Raw genomic sequence first — 19,362 nt, forward strand, 5'->3', positions numbered from 1 at the left:
GTTCGATGATGTCTCTACGTTGGATGAACATTTTGACTTTACTTTTGGTTATGTGTTTACCTAGTTTGATCTTGTCCCTTGTTCTAGATTTTTATTTTGTCATCGAAATCTATATGTTTTGTTTCTAGAATTGTAATTGGAGCACGAGCCTTTTGTGTTTGTTTACCTAGAATTGTAAATGTTAGTTGGGATATTTTTTATCGTTAGAGGGAAAGAAAAAAATAAAATAAAATATAACTTTGATTTGGGATAAGTTATATCAGCCTATAAACTTATAAGTGCTGCGATTTTTATTCTACTAATTATATATATATATATATATATATATATAATTTTGAAATCTAACTAATTTTTAATGGAGATCAAATTTTACCCAAAGTTCAATTTGATTAATGTACAAGGTAATTCTTTAGATAAAAATTTCAAAGCTTATAAGTTTTTGAAAAATAAAAACTTAGAGATTTAGAAACTCATTGACTAAAATTTAAGACAAATAGCAAGATCAGCCACTTGTAAATTATACGTTATATCATTTGTTGTAATTCTACCTTTATTACTTTTAATCATAAAATTTAAACCTTGTAACTACTTGTATTAAAAGATTGAGTCATATTGTAAACCATGGTAAAAAAAATATATATATTATTTTCAAAATATTACACTTTTATACTTCATATTTTTAGTTTGATTTAGTTTCAATTTAGTCCACATGTTTTATAATGTTACAATTTTAACTCTGAGGTTTGGATTTTATTTCAATTTAAGATCACAAATTTAAGCTTTATAATTTTAAAGTATAAAGTGTTAATGTCTAATAATTAATCTAAAAGATTTTAAAAAATTATAATTAATAAAGTTTCATTACTTTTTTATTAGTATTAAAATTAATTTAAACTTTCACTTTACAATGATTTTTAATTAACTTAATAAACAATAACCCAAAATTGAATGTGAGTATTTATGAAAAGTTGGCTTAAAAATATATGTGTATATATTTTTTTTAAAAAGATATGCATGGAAGCATTAAATAGAGTTCGAACTACAAGCCTCCTCATAAATAGTAAAGAAAAATCAATCAAGTAACCCAAATAAATCCCATCCAACTTCTTTAGAGAAAGAAGAAGAGATATTTACGAAGTACACCCTAAAGATACCAAAAGACACTGCTGTATAAGCGAGATAGTGTGGTGCTCTATTTGCCGAACACGGACACTAGGCAAAAGACATAATCTGGGCATCCTCAGACAAGGAAAAAATTTCTTCACCAAACAACATAACTCAGACAAATCATGATATGACATTGATGAAATTAGCAGAGTCAGATTCCACAATCAAAAGGGCGAACATACCACCACCAAAACTAGAAAGGAGATTAGGCAAACCCTTAATCATAGCTCATTCCACAGTCATCTACAATCTAGCTCATTCTACAAACAAAATTTAAAAATATAAATCTTGAAATCTAGGGATCGAATTGGAATAAAATTCAAAATTTAAGGACTAAAAGTGTAATATTTTTAATTTTAAAGATTAAATAAAAATCAATCTAAAAAAGTAAAGACTAAAAAAGTAATATTTTGAACATATAGATCAAATAAAAATTAATCCAAAGTCTACGACGAGAAAGATATTTATCCTTTAATTTATTTATATTTTTGACTTAGTTTCATATTTCTCTTTCCCATTCTACGTATCTAAATTCTTCGGCTTTCATTTAATTCTAGAACCTCTCAAATTTCCCCATTTGGGCTTTGTTGACCGCAAGTAATCGTTGCCTCATTTATTTCTAGAACCTCTTTAATTACGTTCCCTTTTATTCCTAATCAATACTTTGGTTTATTTTAGACTACACCCATTTTTATAATTCAATTTCAATTCAAATAATAATAATAAATTTAAAAGAAAAAAAAGAAAAGGAATAATTCCTTTTTATTTCACTCATTTTCTTCAAAAAAAAAAAAAAAAAATTGTGAATTAACATTTTTTAACACTATTTTCAAAACTTTATTTACAATATTTTATCAAGGAATTTGAAATTTTGGTTTTTATCTATATATTTGTCTCTATTATAAACATTATAAATATGTGGTAGATAGATGTTGATCATATTTAGTGTCCAAATGCATATATCTTATGAATACACATCATTAGTGTCTAAGTCATTCCACATTCTACTTGCCAAAACTTCTATAAATAGTGATCATTTTGTGGATTTTGTGGAAGGATGGATTGGTGAGCATTTTGTGAAAAATTAAAAGAGAAAAAATGATTTATCTCATGATTTCAATTATATTTCAATTTTAGTTTTATTATTTTATTTTATTTGCTTAAATATTTAATATATTATATTCTTGATCTTATATTATATTTATATTATTGTATTATAATTTTTCAATATCCATGTTCTCGTTGTGCATCGTTGTGCTCCTCAAATTCACAACACGTTATCAGCACGAACTCCTATCATTTACCCCACTAAAGGTAGGTTCTAAAAATATGTCGGTTTGTCCCTCTTCATTATAATTAATAACTTAAATGTTGTTTTACATATTTGATATATATTAAATTTCTAATATAAATACAATATTTTGTTATCTACCATGACAAATTTTACAAAATTAGAATTTGTAGTATTTAATTTTAATAGTCATAATTATTTGTCATAAGTGCTTTATGCCGAAATACCCCTAGAATCCATAAAGATATGATCATCAGAAAACAAGTATTCTTCCTAAAGCTCGTTATGAATGGATGCACTTTAAGGCACAAAATTTAAAATTAGTAAGTGGTTACAACTCCACATTATTTAAAATTAGCTCAAATTGTAATTATACGGAGAGAAAATTACTGATGTAAATATATTAGAGAAGACATTTTCTATATTTCATGTCTCAAATATGCTCTTGCACTAGCAATATCGAGAGAAAGATTTTAAACAATATTCAAAGTAATTTCATGTCTTCTCGTGGCCGAACAAAATAACGAGTTATTAATGAAAATTCATGAATCTCAACCAATTGAGACGACACCATTCCCTAAAGTGAATGCTGTGAATCTTAAATAATCGTAGTCGATGTCGTGGCCGTGGTAGAGGAAGAATTAATTATTATTTTGTGGTGGTCGTTTTAATAATTCAAATTTCAAAAGAACCATACAAAATGATGATCATAAAGGACAAGCTCCACAAGATAAGAGTTCAAAAAGTGTTAAAAATAAATGTTTCCGATGCGAAATTATTGGGCATTGGTCATGTATCTGTTGTACGTCAAAACACTTAGTTGATCTTTATCAAGCATCCCTGAAGGAAAAAGAGAAAAATGTGGAAACAAATTTTCCATATTAGGATAATGACAAATTTGACCCGTCCCACATGACAAACTTAGATGTGGCAGACTTCTTTGAATCTTCTAAAAAGAAAATCGATATAATTGATAGAATATGAAAACTTGGATTATTTTTATATGTCGGGTGATTAAAAAATGAGCAAAGAAGATATATGTCTGGTAGATAGTGTAACTACACATACAATACTTACAAATAGAAAATACTTTTCCAAACTGACAATGTTGGAAGCAAAAGTCAATACAATATCAGGTTCTGCAAACCTAATTAAGGGGTTTGGAAAAGCAAATATTATTTTTCCTAGAGGAACAAAATTTACAATTGACAATGCATTATTTTCTAGTCAATCAAATAGAAATCAATTTAGTTTTAAAGATATACGTTGCAATGGTTATCATATTGAGACTGATAGAAAAAAAAATATGGAGTATTTTTATATCATATCTACTGTCTCATACGAAAATGTATACTGGAAGAGTTACCTGCTTTACCTTCTGGATTATATTATACGCATATATGAGTAATTGAAATATATGCAACAATGAATCTGAATTTCATGAATCCAGATATATTTACAATTTGACATGATAGATTAGGTCATCTAGGATCTATGATGATGAGAATATTGAGAATTCAAATGAATATCCATTGAAGAGCCAAAAGATCCTTCAATCTAATGAATTATCATGTGATGTTTGCTCTCAAGACAAACTAATCATTAGACCATCACCAGTTAAGGTAGGAATTGAATCACCTGCATTTTTAAAACGAATTCATGGTGATATATGTGGACTTATTAACCCACAAAGTGGACCATTTAGATATTTTATGGTACTAACAGACGCATCCAATATATGGTCATATGTGTGCTTATTATCAAGTCAAAATCTTGCATTTGTAAGATTACTTACTCAAATAATTAAGTTAAGAGCACAATTTTCTGATTATACAATTAAGACCATTTGTCTTGATAATGCTCGGGAATTTACTTCCCAATCTTTTGATAATTATTGTATGTCAATTGGGATAAGTATTGAACGTATTGTAGCTCATGTTCATACACAAAATGGTTTAGTAGAATCATTCATAAAATGTTTGCAGTTAATTGCTAGACCATTACTTGTGAGAGCTAAACTTCCTATATCTGTATGTGGATATGCTATTTTGCATGCAACATCATTTATATGCAATAGACTAGTATCTTATCATAAGTACTAGCTATTACAATTAGCTTATGACCATGAGCCAAATATTTTCCATCTAAGAATTTTTGGATGTGTAGTATATGTTCCAATTGCTCCACCAAAACGTACTAAGATGAGTCCTCAAAGGATGTTAGGAATATATTGGATATGATTCCCCATCAATTTGCTGATTGTCATTTTATTGGATCTATTGGATATTTACTGCACGATTTGTTGATTGTCATTTTAATGAGACAAAATTTCCAACATTAGGGAGAGAAATTAAGAAGTTGCATGCATCATTATTGTCTCATTTAGATCCAGGTACAAATCAATATGAACTTGAAATTCATAATATAATTCATTTTCAAAATATAGAAAATCAATTACCGGATGCATTTATAAATGCAAAGAAAGTGACCAAGTCATATATATCAATTGCAAATGCTCCATTAAATGCAGTAAGTTGTCACTAATGAGTTTGGGGCATGCCAAAAGCGTGGTAGATCATTTAGTTCTAAAGATAAAAATCCTCGAAAAAGAAGTAGTCAATAATAAAAAGACTCAATTAAGATTATTGGATGTTCCGGAAGAAATCCTAAATATTAGTACTCATAAGGATATTTTAGTAAATAAAAATAATAATGAGATCTCGATAACTTATATCTGACATGAAAAGATGGAACCATATAAATTAACAACTTTTTTTTTTGCACATAATGGTACTCACGATATTATTTATGAAAGTGAGTATGAAAAATATCGACATAGAAAAGATTGACTTATGTTCCAATAGAAATAAACTCATTTTTCAAATCGCGAGGCCTAGTTGTCCAGATATCAGAGAATGTTAAACGTGTGGGATACAAATGAAATATTTGTAAGAAAAACAAATAGAGTGATATCATAAAGGGAAACTGACCCCATAATAATTCTTGCAATAGACTGGTACTGATTATGAGAAAACGTATTCTCTAATGGTTGATATACAATACCATGAGATATCTAATTTACCTGATTATGTATGAAAAATTTAATATACATCTTATGGATGCAGTCATGCCACATATATATGAATCTCTTAATAATGATATTTATATAAGAATCCTAGAAGGATTTAAGGAACCTAAAACATATAAATCAAATTCTTGAAAATTGTATTCAATAAAGTTACAGAGGTTATTATATAGATTGAAACAATCAGGATGAATATGGTACAATCACCTGAGTGGATATTTTTTGAAAGAAGGATATCAAAATCATCCAATATGTCTGTGTATTTTTATAAAGAAATCGCAGTTAGGATTTGCTATTATAACTGTATATATTGACGACTTAAATGTAATTGAAACTCTTGAAGAGCTTTCAAAGGCAATGGAATATCTTAAGAAAGAAATTGAGATGATAAATTTTGCCTTAGCTTGCAAATAAAACATAGAGCAAATGGAATCGCATCATTTTATACATAAAAGATCTTTTGTCGATTATGTACATCATTGAATACTCCTATGGTGGTTCATTCACTACATGTGAAAAGAATATACCATCTGATCTCAGAAAAATGATGAAGAATATTAGGTCCTAAATAACCCTAAAATTTGAGAAATAAGTGCACTTATATAGTTTTATTAGTTTATACACTGCAATTTGTAGTATTTTTCAATAACTTTTACATATATGTAATATTCTCCCACAAGGACAATATTATTTGGAGTAGAGTTAAACATATGTTATGTTTTATTTGAGAATTAGTTTACATTAATTTATTTTATTCTAATAATCTAGTTGGTTATGACTAGATCTTAAACAGGCTATTTAGTACATGGAGAAGATTTTTTATATCATGATGATTAGTGAAACATACAGTAACGACTACTTTCTCAAATCATGTTAAAATTCTTGCAATTTGATGCTTGGAATTATGTAGTGAAAATATGGATGATATGATGGATTTGCGTTGTGCACTCAAGTTTCCCCAGCGGAATTCAAATGTAAATTCCTCTGAGTTTCCTGGTAAGTCCAGGGTTGAACACAGAGACTTGTAAAAATAGTGGCGTTGGTGATTTTTATGAAGACTTGCGGTAACTAGTTAAATAAATAAATAATTGGGTTTGTTGTTTGCGTTGATGAAAATAAATAACAAATGCGGTGGAGTCTGAAAAGAGTTTGTAGAAGGGAGATGCGATGAATATGTGGTGAACGGGTTGAGAAGGGTTCGGCTAACATTCCCTAGAATGCGTTCATGCTTTGCGATCATGCAACATGCATACAATAGTAGACCACCTCTCGGCGTGAATGCTACGGCTTTTAATACTAGAACGCATGTGATGTATATGCAGGTGTCTATAGGGCCAACATATAAACCTTTAATTCTTGTCTATGCGACGATACAAAAACAAGGCAACCACATATCATTATACCTATTCCTAGGATTCATACGATGCAAGTTGACAAATAGAGCTTATCTCTAAATCCCTATCTCTTGTTTATGCAAGCCTAATCGTGTTCTTTCGAGTCTAGATTCTAACCTAGCTTTCTCGAGACATTAGGTTCTTTCTTTAGACTCTCTCTCGAGTAACTCTAAAGGGTATTTTGCACAGCATAAAACAAGACAATCGCAAGCAATAAACTTCCTAGGTCATGTTAGCTTAGTTCTTCTCAATCCATTCGACTAGCTTAGCTACTCATGCGTATTAAGAGAGTGAACAGATGTAGAAATAGAACTTCCATTGAATAGATATGAAGATGAAGTACAAAATAACAATGCACGTTTAATAAAGAGCCTGGTAGCAATTTCTTGTTGCCAGGCGTTTACACTGTTTCTACTTGTGCTTTAAAGATAATCTCACTCCCGCGAGAGTCAGCCTGCTCTCTACTCTTATGCCCCAAGCTTCTCTCTCGAGTTACCCTGGGCGATCTTCGGTGCCACCATTCTTCTTTTGCTCTGCCTTAAAATGGAAAAGAAAACTATAAACAGAAGCAACTGGTTAACTCGTCAACCGATCAACCCCTTCTCTGAAGAATACACTTGGAATTTATAGAGCATCCATGGTGAAAGGCGGCTTCTCTCTCCTGGTTGTACAGATGCGACAGCTTTAATTCCTGACTGATGCATCAGATAATTGTCACCGATAAAGCTGAATGTACTTCATGACCATTATCGGCTGTCAACTTAATTTAGACCCGACTGTCATCAGCTTTCTGTCCCATCGCTCTTAATTATCCTTTCACCCGGATGCGCCCACCATGTTGCACTGACCAAGTTGGGCGATTCTTTTTGGGCGAATGTTTGCGAGCACAATCAACGCAAAGCCTTGCGATGAAGTTGCGCTCGACCAGTGAATTCCTATGATCGCAATCTTTGTATTGCGTTAACGCATATTCTGCACAAAAATATAAAGATCAACTGTTCTAATGCATTCGACACATGTGACCGCAATATTATAGAATTTATGTTTAATGGACGCAATTTAACATATTTCATCAACGCAATCAATATTATTTAAGAACTTAGCACTATCATAACGTGCATTTCTGCCCGTTATCACACCCCCAAATTTAAACAATGTTTGTCCTCAAGCATAAGCTAAAGATTCCTTTAGCAAGTCAACCGCAAAGTTCTTTTCCTAGATTTCTCAAGAATACTTCGTTCAAATCCTATATGCTAGAATTTCCTTAAGTCTTATTCAAGTTTCTTCCTAAAATATTTCTAAGACTTAGGGATTGCAAGCTTAACTTTCAAAAGAACTTTACTAAATTCCGAAACATCGCATGATTTATTTCAAAAAGAAAATTTTCCACCGGGGTATCAGATGATTTATCCTTGCACAAAAATTTTCTTCATTGCTATTTTTTCTAACGTTGTGCTGATCCGAGTGCTTTGCCTTCGTTTTGGCTTGCCCCCACGTGTGTTATGCGGACATCCAACTACGAGCAATGCATTCTTTCTCATACTAAACTCATATCGATTTGCCAGTGGAGTTGCGATCATTGATTTATGCATTGATCCTGGTGACTTACTTTCATTTTGGATTGCCCCTACGTTGCTACGTATGTCATGCGAACATTTTTACTACGGGTAAGTGCCTTTCACAACTTAACTCTTATCAACATGGGTTTCCCATTGCGTTGACAGTGGAGTTGTTATTCTAAAAAAATATTTTATTTTATTATTTTTTTTCTGTAGAAGCAAGGTCGGAAACAAATATCCCTCCTCCAAATTTAAAATGTGGCAATGTCCTCATTGCCAAAAGAAATTAAAATAAGTTATGTGATGGCCATAGAATGCGTTGTGAAGAGAGTTTGAAAGAAAGCTCGCAAACCCCTAACTTCTAGAAATATTTCGTGAGGTGACTATCTTAAGACTAAGTTGACTCTAATATAGACGAAAGAGATAGAAGCATATTTTTCATCATTGAAATCATACTTGGCAAAAACACAGATTGTGGTAAACTACTAAATTTATCTACTTGTCAAATGATTGTGGTGATCAAAGAGGATGCAGTGATAAAACTGTGAAAACTAAAATACAATGCGATAGTGCAAAATTTGAAATAAAGATAAGGAAGAGTACACCCCCAAATTTTGCGTTGTCGCCCGCATTGTGTTGACGCATTCATCTTTGCGGCGATCTTTCTTTGTTGAATTGCGGTAATGGAATAAGATAAAAGGCTTCATCGCGTATCATCTTCGCAATCCAGCACCTCGATCGTTGCAAGAAAAACAGAGAGAGGGTCAAATTATTTTAAACAAAATAAAATTTGTTACACATTTTTTTCCAGTAATAAAGACAGTGAGAGTAAAATAAGGATAGATCAGAATTTGAAAAGATAGTAAAAATTTCGAGTAGTGGAAAAAAGAGTTGAAGAATTGAGGTTTCTCAAAACTTGCGTCCCTGATAGATTGCGATCATTTGATAACGCAGGGACCACCTACTTCCTTCTTTATTCAAAGTTCTTTAGATCCACGGAGTCGACTTGGCGATGCCAACCTTCTTCATGATATGCCTTTACTCACTGTCCATTGACTTTGAATATGTTGGTTCCGTCATGATTTGATATTCAACTGCACCATGTGGAAGTACTTGCCTATTTATGAACGGTCCGAACCAACGTGACTTTAGCTTTCCCAGAAAGAGTCACAAACGTGAGTTGAATAGCAAGACCTTTTGCCCGACTTGGAGGTTCTTACTGCATATGCGTTGATCATATGCGTTATTCCTCCATTCTTCTAGCTCGACCAGCTGCATTTTTCGTGCTTCCCCTGCCTTTTTCAAATCAAAATTCAGCTTCTTCACCGTACATAATGCTTTATACTCCAGCTCCAAAGGCAAATGACATGCTTTGCCAAATACCAACGCATAGGGGGACATACCTATTGGTGTTTTAAATGCGATCCGGTATGCCCACAACGCATCATCAAGCTTCATTGCCCAATCTTTCTGCGAAGGTTTTACTACCTTTTCAAGTATCAACTTAATTTCTCGATTGGACACTTCAACCTGGCCATTCATTTGCGGATGGTATGCGGTGGCCACTTTATGGAGGATATTGTACTTGCGCAGTAGCTCTTTGATATTGTGATTGACAAAGTGTGATCCTTCATCACTTATGATGGCACGGGGAGTGCCAAAACGAGTGAAAATATTTCTCTTGAGGAACTGGGAGACTACTGCCGCATCACTTGTGGAGTATGCTATTGCCTCTACCCACTTGGAGACATAATCGATGCCCAATAAAATATAGTGCTTGCCATGTGAAGGAGGGAATGGCCCCATGAAATCAATCCCTCATACGTCAAATAATTCCAGCTCCAAGATGGTGTTCATTAACATTGCATTCTTCCATGAAATGTTGCTTGTGCGTTGACACCGATCACATTTCATTGCGTAGTCAGCAGCGTCCTTGAATAATGAAGGCCAAAAGAATCCACTTTGCAAAACCTTGGCTGCAGTGCATTGCCCTCCAAAGTATCCACCATATGGTGAGTCGTGGCATTGTGACAATACGCGTTGTTGAGCAGCATCTGGTATGCATAATCGAATGATTTGGTCTGCACCTCTTTTATACAGATTTGGCTCATCCCAATAATAATATTTGCATTCATGCTTGAGCTTCTTCTGTTGATGGTAGGTGTAATCTTTAGGAAATTGTTCACAAACTAAATAATTAACGATATCCACATACCAGGGCAATTCTTCTATGTGGAACAGCTGCTCATCCGGGAACATGACACTTACCTCAGATTCATTGCGGTCAACCTCGGGATTTTCCAATATGGACAAGTGATCCCCAACTTGATTCTCTGTTTCCTTCCGATCAATTATCTCGATATCAAATTCTTTAAGGAGGAGAATGTATATGACTAAGATCAATGACTTAATACATTCGTGGAACATGTGACTTATCTCCTAGTAAAAATCTTCCAACGATATTTATAACATGTATAGCCCAAATCAAAGGAGGTTATATTTAAGGAGAAAGAACAAAACACATTTTACCAAAGCTCTTTTACACTCTCATGATCTTGAAGAAAGTGATGATATCACTGTACAACAAATTTGTTTGAAGGATAACCAGGTAGACTTATTTACAAAATCATTATCAACCGTAACCTTTGAAAAATTGGTGCACAATATTGGAATGCGGCGATTCAGAGATCTCAAGTGATGTTTCTACGAGGGGGAGCAAACATATTGTATTCTTTTAGGAATATAAATTATATGAAATATGTAATCTTTTCCCTTCACTAGGATTCTTTTTTTCATTGGGTTTGTTTCCTAGTAAGGTTCTAATGAGACATATTTCATATATATAATGGGCATCTAAGGAGATGTATTATAAATATTATAAATAGGTGGTAGAAAGATGCCCAAGGTTATTGTCCAAATGTCATATGTCTTATGAGTACACATCATTAGTGTCCAAGTCGCTCCACATCCTTATTTGTCAAAGCATCTATAAATAGTGGTCATTTGTGGGTTTTGTGAGAGGATGGATTGGTGAGAATTTGTGAGAAATTGTAAGAGAAAAAATAATTTCATTTCATAATTTCAATTATATTTCAATTTTAGTTGTTTTATTATTTTATTTTGTTCACTTTTATGTTTAATATATTATATTTATGATATTATATCATATTTATATCATTGTATTATACTTTCTCAATATCCGTATTCCCGTTGTGTGCCGTTATGCCCACACTACTATAAAATGGACATTACTTGACACTTGTAGATTTTAATTACTTGACATTTCTTGGGAAAAAGCGTCAAGTAATGTGATTTTGGACAAGAAAATGTCACGTAAAAGGTTAAAAAAGCGAAAATTGATGGAATATTTCGAATATTTCACACGAACCTTTACTTGACACGTTTTTCGTGTCAAGGAATATAAGGTCTTACTTGACACGTTTCACGTTTCAAGTATTAGAAGCTCTTACTTGACATTTTTTTCGTATCATGTAAAATAAAAAAAATTGCCTAATAATATTTTTCAAATAAAATATCAGGCATTTTTGAAACCCTAGCCGTTCGTGAAGTAGTCCATCATGCCGTCGAAGTTTCTTTCCTCTCGCCTCGCATGTTCTCTCCCATTGCGCCGTCGACCTTTGCAGCCAGCGCCTTGTCCATCGATCAGTCTAGCCATTGATTGTTGCAGTACCGCTCGTCCATCGACCGATTTAGCCATCGATTGTTGCAATGTCGCTCGTCTGTACAGCGTCGCTCATCCGTCGATCGATTTATGCAGCGCCGCTCGATCGTTTCTCGTGCTTTGTTCGACAGTTCGACCCACCTTGATGATTTTTCGGTCTAGCCATCGACCGTCTACAGTATCGTTGGTCCGTCGACCAGTTTAGCCACTCTTTGCTTCGATCGTTTCTCGTGCTCTGTTCGATCGATCTAGCCACTCTTTGCTTCGTGCTTCGATCGCGTTGTCTGGTAAGCCTTATTTCATTTTGATTGCATCTGCAATTTATTTTCAAGTGCCCTGTTTCAAGTTTATCTATTCATTTTTGTAATTATTATCGTTCGTTGATTACAAATTAGACATTATGAATCAAAGTCTTCATTCAGAAAAACTTAAATAAAAAAACAAACTGAAAAATTTTCTTATAAAAAAGAACAGAAAAATTCTAATACACGCATCCAAGAAGTATCTTATCGTCTTCTGACATGTTTGGCTATTATATTGGAAATAATGTATAAAGAAAAGTGTCCTTGAACCATAAATTAGCACATCATTTAGAATTTGAAAGCATTTGATTCCATTTGAAATCATCGGTATCTACTTTAGTATAATACAAAAGTGGTTGTAGTTGCTCTTTACACCATTTAACTTTTAAGATTTTGAATTTAGTAAACCATCTATTCATTACAACATTAGCACACATTTGAAGTTTTTGAGAGTTCGAGTTCTTAAGTTCTCTATAAATATCAAGTCCATACAAATTTTATAAGTTGTATGAATTATCTAATTTGAATTATTGTAATATTTTTTTTTGTAGTTCCAAGATTAGCTTATTATAAGTATGGATAAATCATGGATGACAAAGAGTAGATTATCTAAAGAGTTTGAGTTGGGTGTGGAAAACTTCATCAACTTTGGATTTTTCCAATACAAATAATACTACTATACGTTGTCCTTGTTTGAAATGTGGAAATTGTCAGAGACATAATAACAATGATGTTAGAGATCATTTATATTTTAATGGGATTGATGAAAGTTATAAGATTTGGTTTTGGCATAGTGAGGAACTTTCTAGTTCATCTTTGCATAGAAAATCCTCTGAGTGTAGGTATGAAGAGAATGACGTTGGAAATATACAAGAAATGGTTGAAATTGCTAATGAGCAATATTCAAAAGATCCCAATGGATTCGAAAAGTTGCTTAATGATGCCAAGAAGCCATTGTATGAAGGATGCAAAAAGTTCACCAAGTTGTCTACATTAGTGAAGTTGTATAACTTAAAAGTTAGACATGGATGGAGTGACATTAGTTTCTCAGAACTACTAAAAGCATTAAAGGATATCTTATCTTCTACTAATGACCTCCCTACATCAATGTATGAAGCAAAGAAAATATTAGGTGCACTAGGAATGGAATATGAAAAGATTCATGTATGCCCTAATGATTGTTGCTTGTATCGAAAGGAGTATGCCAATGCAATTGTGTGTTCTGAATGCGGTGAGTCAAGGTGAAAATATGGTAAAGACACAAATAAGAAGAAGAAAATCCCTGCCAAAAAAATGTGGTATTTTTCTCCTATTCTACGTTTTCAACGGATGTTTAGAAATGTTGAATGTGCTAAAAACCTGACTTGGCATGCTAATGAGAGACAAATGGATGATAAATTACGTCGCCCTGCAGACTCCCCAGCTTGGAAGTTAGTTGACACCATGTGGCCAAACTTTAGTTCTGAACCTAGGAATCTTAGTTTAGCATTGTCAGCAGATGGAATAAATCCACATAGTGATATGAGCTCTAAGTATAGTCATTGGCCAATTGTGATGTTCATTTATAATCTTCCTCCATGGTTGTGTATGAAAAGAAAGTTTATGATGTTATCAATATTGATTTCAGGTCCAAAACAACCAGGGATGACATTGGGATACACTTAGAGCCATTGATTGATGATTTAAAACTTGGAAAAGTGGTATGTAATGCTATGATGCTTATCAAGAGGAACTATTCAATTTAAGAACAGTTTTATTGTGGACAATCAATGATTTTCCAGCATATGGAAACCTTAGCGGATGTAGTGTCAAAGGTTATATAGCATGTCTAATTTGTGGAGAGAACACAACTTCATTAAGACTGAAACATGGGGAGAAAATGACATATCTTGACCATCGGAAATTTTTAGTACAAAATCATCCTTTTCGACGTCAAAAGAAATCATTTGATGGTCAGAGAGAACTTGGAAGTATTCCATAACCTTTGTCTGGGGAGGTTGTATTTGAAAAAGCTAAAGATCTTGATTTTCAAAGAAGAAAAAAAGAACAAAAGAAATATCACAAAAGGAAGTACCAAAGGTTGTTGGAATAGGATGTCTGCTTTTTTCTAACTCCCTTATCGGAAATATCTCCATGTTAGACATTGCTTAGATGTGATGCATATCGAGAAAAATGTTTGCATGAATATCATAGGTATACTTCTTGATATTCTAGGAAAAACAAAAGACAAATTGAATGCTAGACATGATTTAGCTGACTTAAAAATTCGACCAGACCTTACACCTATTAATGGGGGTAAAGAAATCTTCCTTCCCCCTACTTGTTATACTCTTACTAGAGAAGAAAAATGTTGTGTTTTGAAGACGATATCAGAAATGAAGGTTCCGGAGAGTTACTCCTCCATTGTTAGAAATCTTGTGTTAGTGGAAGATTTAAAACTCAATGGTCTAAAATCTCATGATTGCCATGTGCTCTTACAACAATTGCTCCCCATTGCCATCAAATCTGTGCTACCAAAACACGTTCGATATGCGATAACTCGTTTGTGTAATTTTTTTAATTCTATATGTAACAAAGTCCTAGATGTTATACAATTAGAGAAGTTGCAAGAAGACATTGTGATTACATTATGTTTATCAGAGAAATATTTTCCTCCCTCATTCTTCACAATAATGGTGCATCTCACAGTACACGTTGTTAGAGAAGTCACTTTGTGAGCTATATATTTGCGATGGATGTATCCCTTTGAAAGGTTCATGAAAGTGATTAAAAACTTCGTGAGGAATAGGCATAGTCCAGAAGGTTGTATTGTTGAAAGTTATATATTAGAAGAAGCTATTGAATTTTATTTGGATTTTTTATGTGGAGTAGATCCTATTGGACTTGGGTGTCAAAAGTTAAGAGACAATTCAGGAAATTCAGAAATTGATAGACCATTGTCAAGTGGAGTTCCTTACATACCTGAACGAGATCTCTTATACCAAGCTCATCGATATATCTTGGAGAATACAATTGATGTGCAACCATATATAGAGTAAGTTATTGTGACTTGGATCCATTTATTTCATTAAATACATGAATTTGAAAATAATTATATTTGAACATTTTTCTTTTTCTTCATAAGAAAACATATGATGACACTGGAATTACAGCTCTCTAAGTAGATAAAAAAACCAGAAACAGATTCAAGATAAACATAATCGAAATTCATATCTTGATTACGAGAAAAGGTAAAACATTAAATATACTATTTAACATAATCTTTTGTCACTTATATTTAAATTATGTAACCTTTTGGTTCCCAAGTTGGAAATGAACTTGAAATGGGAGATGTGGAGGTATCATATAACTTGAGATGGATTGCCCATGGTCCCCACCAATTGTGACTTCATACAATAACTATGTTATTAATGGATCTCATTATCACACAAAGTCATATGATAAAAATAAAAGTGTACAAAATAGTGGGGTTAGTTTAATTGCAAAAACAATGCAAGTATCTAGCTCAAAAGATAAAATCCTATAATTGGAGACATGTCATTTTATGGGGTGATACAAGAGATTTGGGAACTAAATTATAATATATTTAAGGTTACAATTTTTAAATGTGATTGGGTTGAGAACAGTGGTGGCATAAAAACCGATGAGCTTGGTTTTGTGTTAGTTGACTTAAATAGAATAGGCCACAAGAATGCTTCTTTTATACTGGCATCCCAAACAAGACAAGTATTTCATGTCGAGGATCCAAGTGATGGTCGGTGGTATATTGTTCTTACTCCACCCCAAAGAGATTTTGAGGATCAATACAATGACGATGAACTTGGAGATATTACTCTTCATTGTCAAGGAATTCCTAAAGCCATGTTAGATATTGAATCTAGAATTGATTTGGATGAGAATACTTCAACATATGTACGAGTTGATTGTGAAGGCACATGGATTCCTAAATAGTAATTGTATGGGGTGGCTTTTCACTTACTAATTATTTTTTATAATTTTGTTGTATCTGACGCTTAACTAAACTCTATTCTATTTTTTAGGATAATTCTTACACCATGGAGATAGCAAGTGATGAGGACTTGCAACTTGATTTGGATAATGTCAATGAAAATATGGAACTGAAGCAAGATGAAATACCAAACAAAAAGAAAAGGCGAACACGAGGACCGACTATTATGCATGAGGTAACAAAAATTAGGATTGTAGGGGAGAAAAAGTTGGTTGAATATAATGATGATGGAGTACCGATTGGAAACAATAGAGGTAAGTTAAAATCTTTCATTGAATCTACTGTGCCTCATCATATCCCGATTACATATACATCTTGGAAGTGTGTGCCGATTGACTTAAAGGAAAATCTGTCTAATATTGTTGAGGTATGTATATTTTTCTTTGTTGATGTATTATATTAATATTATACTTAAAAAGTAATAATCAAAGTTTTTAAATGTTTAGGGTGCTTTCATAATTGATGGTAGAAGTAAGAAGGCTATTCTCAAAACTGCGGGCATTGCATTTCGTCAATTCAAGTCTTGGTTAACGACACAATATATTATCCCTTTTAAGGATGAAACCCAACTTTTGTTACACCCACCTTCGATGTACTCCTACATAATTGAAACACATCATTGGCAAGAGTTTGTCAAATCGAGATTATCTATGAAATTCGAGGTATTAAACTTTTCATTAAGAACATCAATATTTGTCACTTTGTTGTCATTTTTATTTTGAACTATTAAATTTATATAGAAAGTGGGAAATCAACAACAAGCACGAAGAAAGAAGAACAAGTATAATCATCAGATGTCCAGAAGAGGTTATGTGAATCTTGCCAAGGAAATGGAAAGAATATTCTTAAGTTTAACTATTTTACAAATATTCTTATATTTAACAATATGTTTATTATGCAGAAAAAATTACCTTCGTCCAACAAATGTGATTTTGGACACGCTAATATGTGGAAAAAAGCTTGGACAAACAAAAAAAGAAAGTATGACAATGGGGATATCCAACAAGTCGCCAACCAAATAGTAAGATTACCAATCTTACGTTTGCATAAAATCATTATAATATTTTATATGTATTATTGAATATATATAATTTCCATTTAGGATGAGATCATAAAGAATGAAGATCCACTTTCCAAAAAAAATGATTCACCGAATGATGTTTTGACTCAAGCTTTGGGTACTTTGGAATTTGGTGGACGCGTACGTGGGGTGGGTGGTTTCATTATACATACCGTTTACTTCCATACAGTGAAAAGAGAGGATACACACAAAAAATTGTTGATGAAAATGAAGCACTTCGTAAGCACATTAAGGAGTTGGAAGATCAAATTCAAAATACGCCAAGATTTGAGCATGGTAGTTGCTCCAAGAATAAAATCTTAAAGAAGCAAAATTCAAATGTTGGGGTCACAGTTAGTCTCATGTTCTATCTTATTTAATTTATGCATTAAGGTTACAACTATTAGTTATGATAATTTTTAACTTGTTTAATTTGTATTGTTATATTTATATCATAGGAGAAGGAAGTTGTTAGTGCATCAACCACACATGAGGAAGGGAAGAAGGTGAAGGAGATGGAAGCTATTAATGTACAACCGATCTTGAAGGTGAATTATATTATGAGGTAAATTTACTATTAGTTACTTATAGTAGTTTTAAGAAAAAGTTTTAGAGAATGCAGGAAAGGATGAGGAAGTGATTGTTATTAATGTACCACCGATCTTGAGGTGAATTGTATAAGTCCCATGTTCTTCTATCTTATTTAGAAATGAAAATTTTACTCATGTTCTATCTTCATTGTGCTAGGAAAAAGCTTCAAAGACGATGCTGAAAGAGAATGAAATTACTAGTACACCATCCAATTTATCAATATCCTTGAAGTCTATTCTTAAGTACGCTGAAAAGGTAATAGTTTATGGGACTAGTATTTCCTTCCAACTACCTGTTGAGCTCTTTGGTTTTGGCCGAAAGAGTTATGTTCTGTGAGAAGATGTGATCGAGTTTTGTAGTATGCAAAAAATGAAGACATTGTCAATGGTGGCTTATATCGCGTAAGTAAATGTTATTTGTTTATGATATATTATCACTTTATTAATTAGTAGTAAGTTAATGTGTTCGATCTATTATTGTAGTACCTACACTCATTCATTGTTGATTCAAATAAAGGATCGAAGTATATTTTTGTAGATCCATCTCTTATATCCGCGGGCCAAAATACTCGAGAAGTTAGAGCTCAGAACTTTTGTAATAGATTAATGGTTTATGAACACGGTCAATTAGTTATTGCTTCTTATAATCCCGGGTAAGTATAATTAGTTATACTCATGTTCAGAACCTTATACTCATGCTCTAACTTTTCTTGTTTTGTTCCAATGTAGAATTGTGTTTGGATCATTGTACTTAAAAGCTCCTTGTACTCATGTTCTACCTTTTTCTGTTCTTTTCCAATGTAGAATTGTGTTGGGATCATTGTACTTGAAAGGTCCTTATACTCATGTTCTACCTTAATGTAATGAGCTACTCTATCATGTTCCATACTAATCAGTTATGTATTTTATTTAGTGATCATTGGTCGTTAATTGTTATCAATGCGTATGTTGACATGGTGTACTATCTTGACTCATTGAGAACATGTTCACGAGAAGATATCAAATACATAACAAATATGTAAGTTAACTTTGCTTGAGTTTTTTTTTTTTTTTTTTTTGGTGTAAAGTTTATTTCATTATGAATATTATAATATACTCTTTGACGAATGTAGGGCAATGATCATTTTTCAGTCTAAAAAAAATTTGCAAAAGACTTGAAAAACCACATTCTGGAAAACAGTAAAGGTAAGTATAAGAGCATTGAAAAAAATTAATAGAATGAT

At 32.6% G+C, this 19,362-nt stretch overlaps 2 pseudogenes; both read left to right on the top strand.

Annotated features, from left to right (window-relative positions):
* The first annotated feature begins 12,074 nt into the window (after positions 1-12,074).
* Positions 12,075-14,461, top strand: LOC150031916 (uncharacterized; annotated as a pseudogene).
* A 394-nt stretch (positions 14,462-14,855) lies between these two features.
* Positions 14,856-18,476, top strand: LOC150031917 (uncharacterized; annotated as a pseudogene).
* The last annotated feature ends 886 nt before the right edge of the window (positions 18,477-19,362 follow it).

The sequence above is a fragment of the Benincasa hispida genome, chromosome 12 (assembly GCF_027475165.1).
Source record: "Benincasa hispida cultivar pf3 chromosome 12, pf3_genome.v1.1, whole genome shotgun sequence".
Classification (NCBI taxonomy): Eukaryota; Viridiplantae; Streptophyta; class Magnoliopsida; order Cucurbitales; family Cucurbitaceae; genus Benincasa; species Benincasa hispida.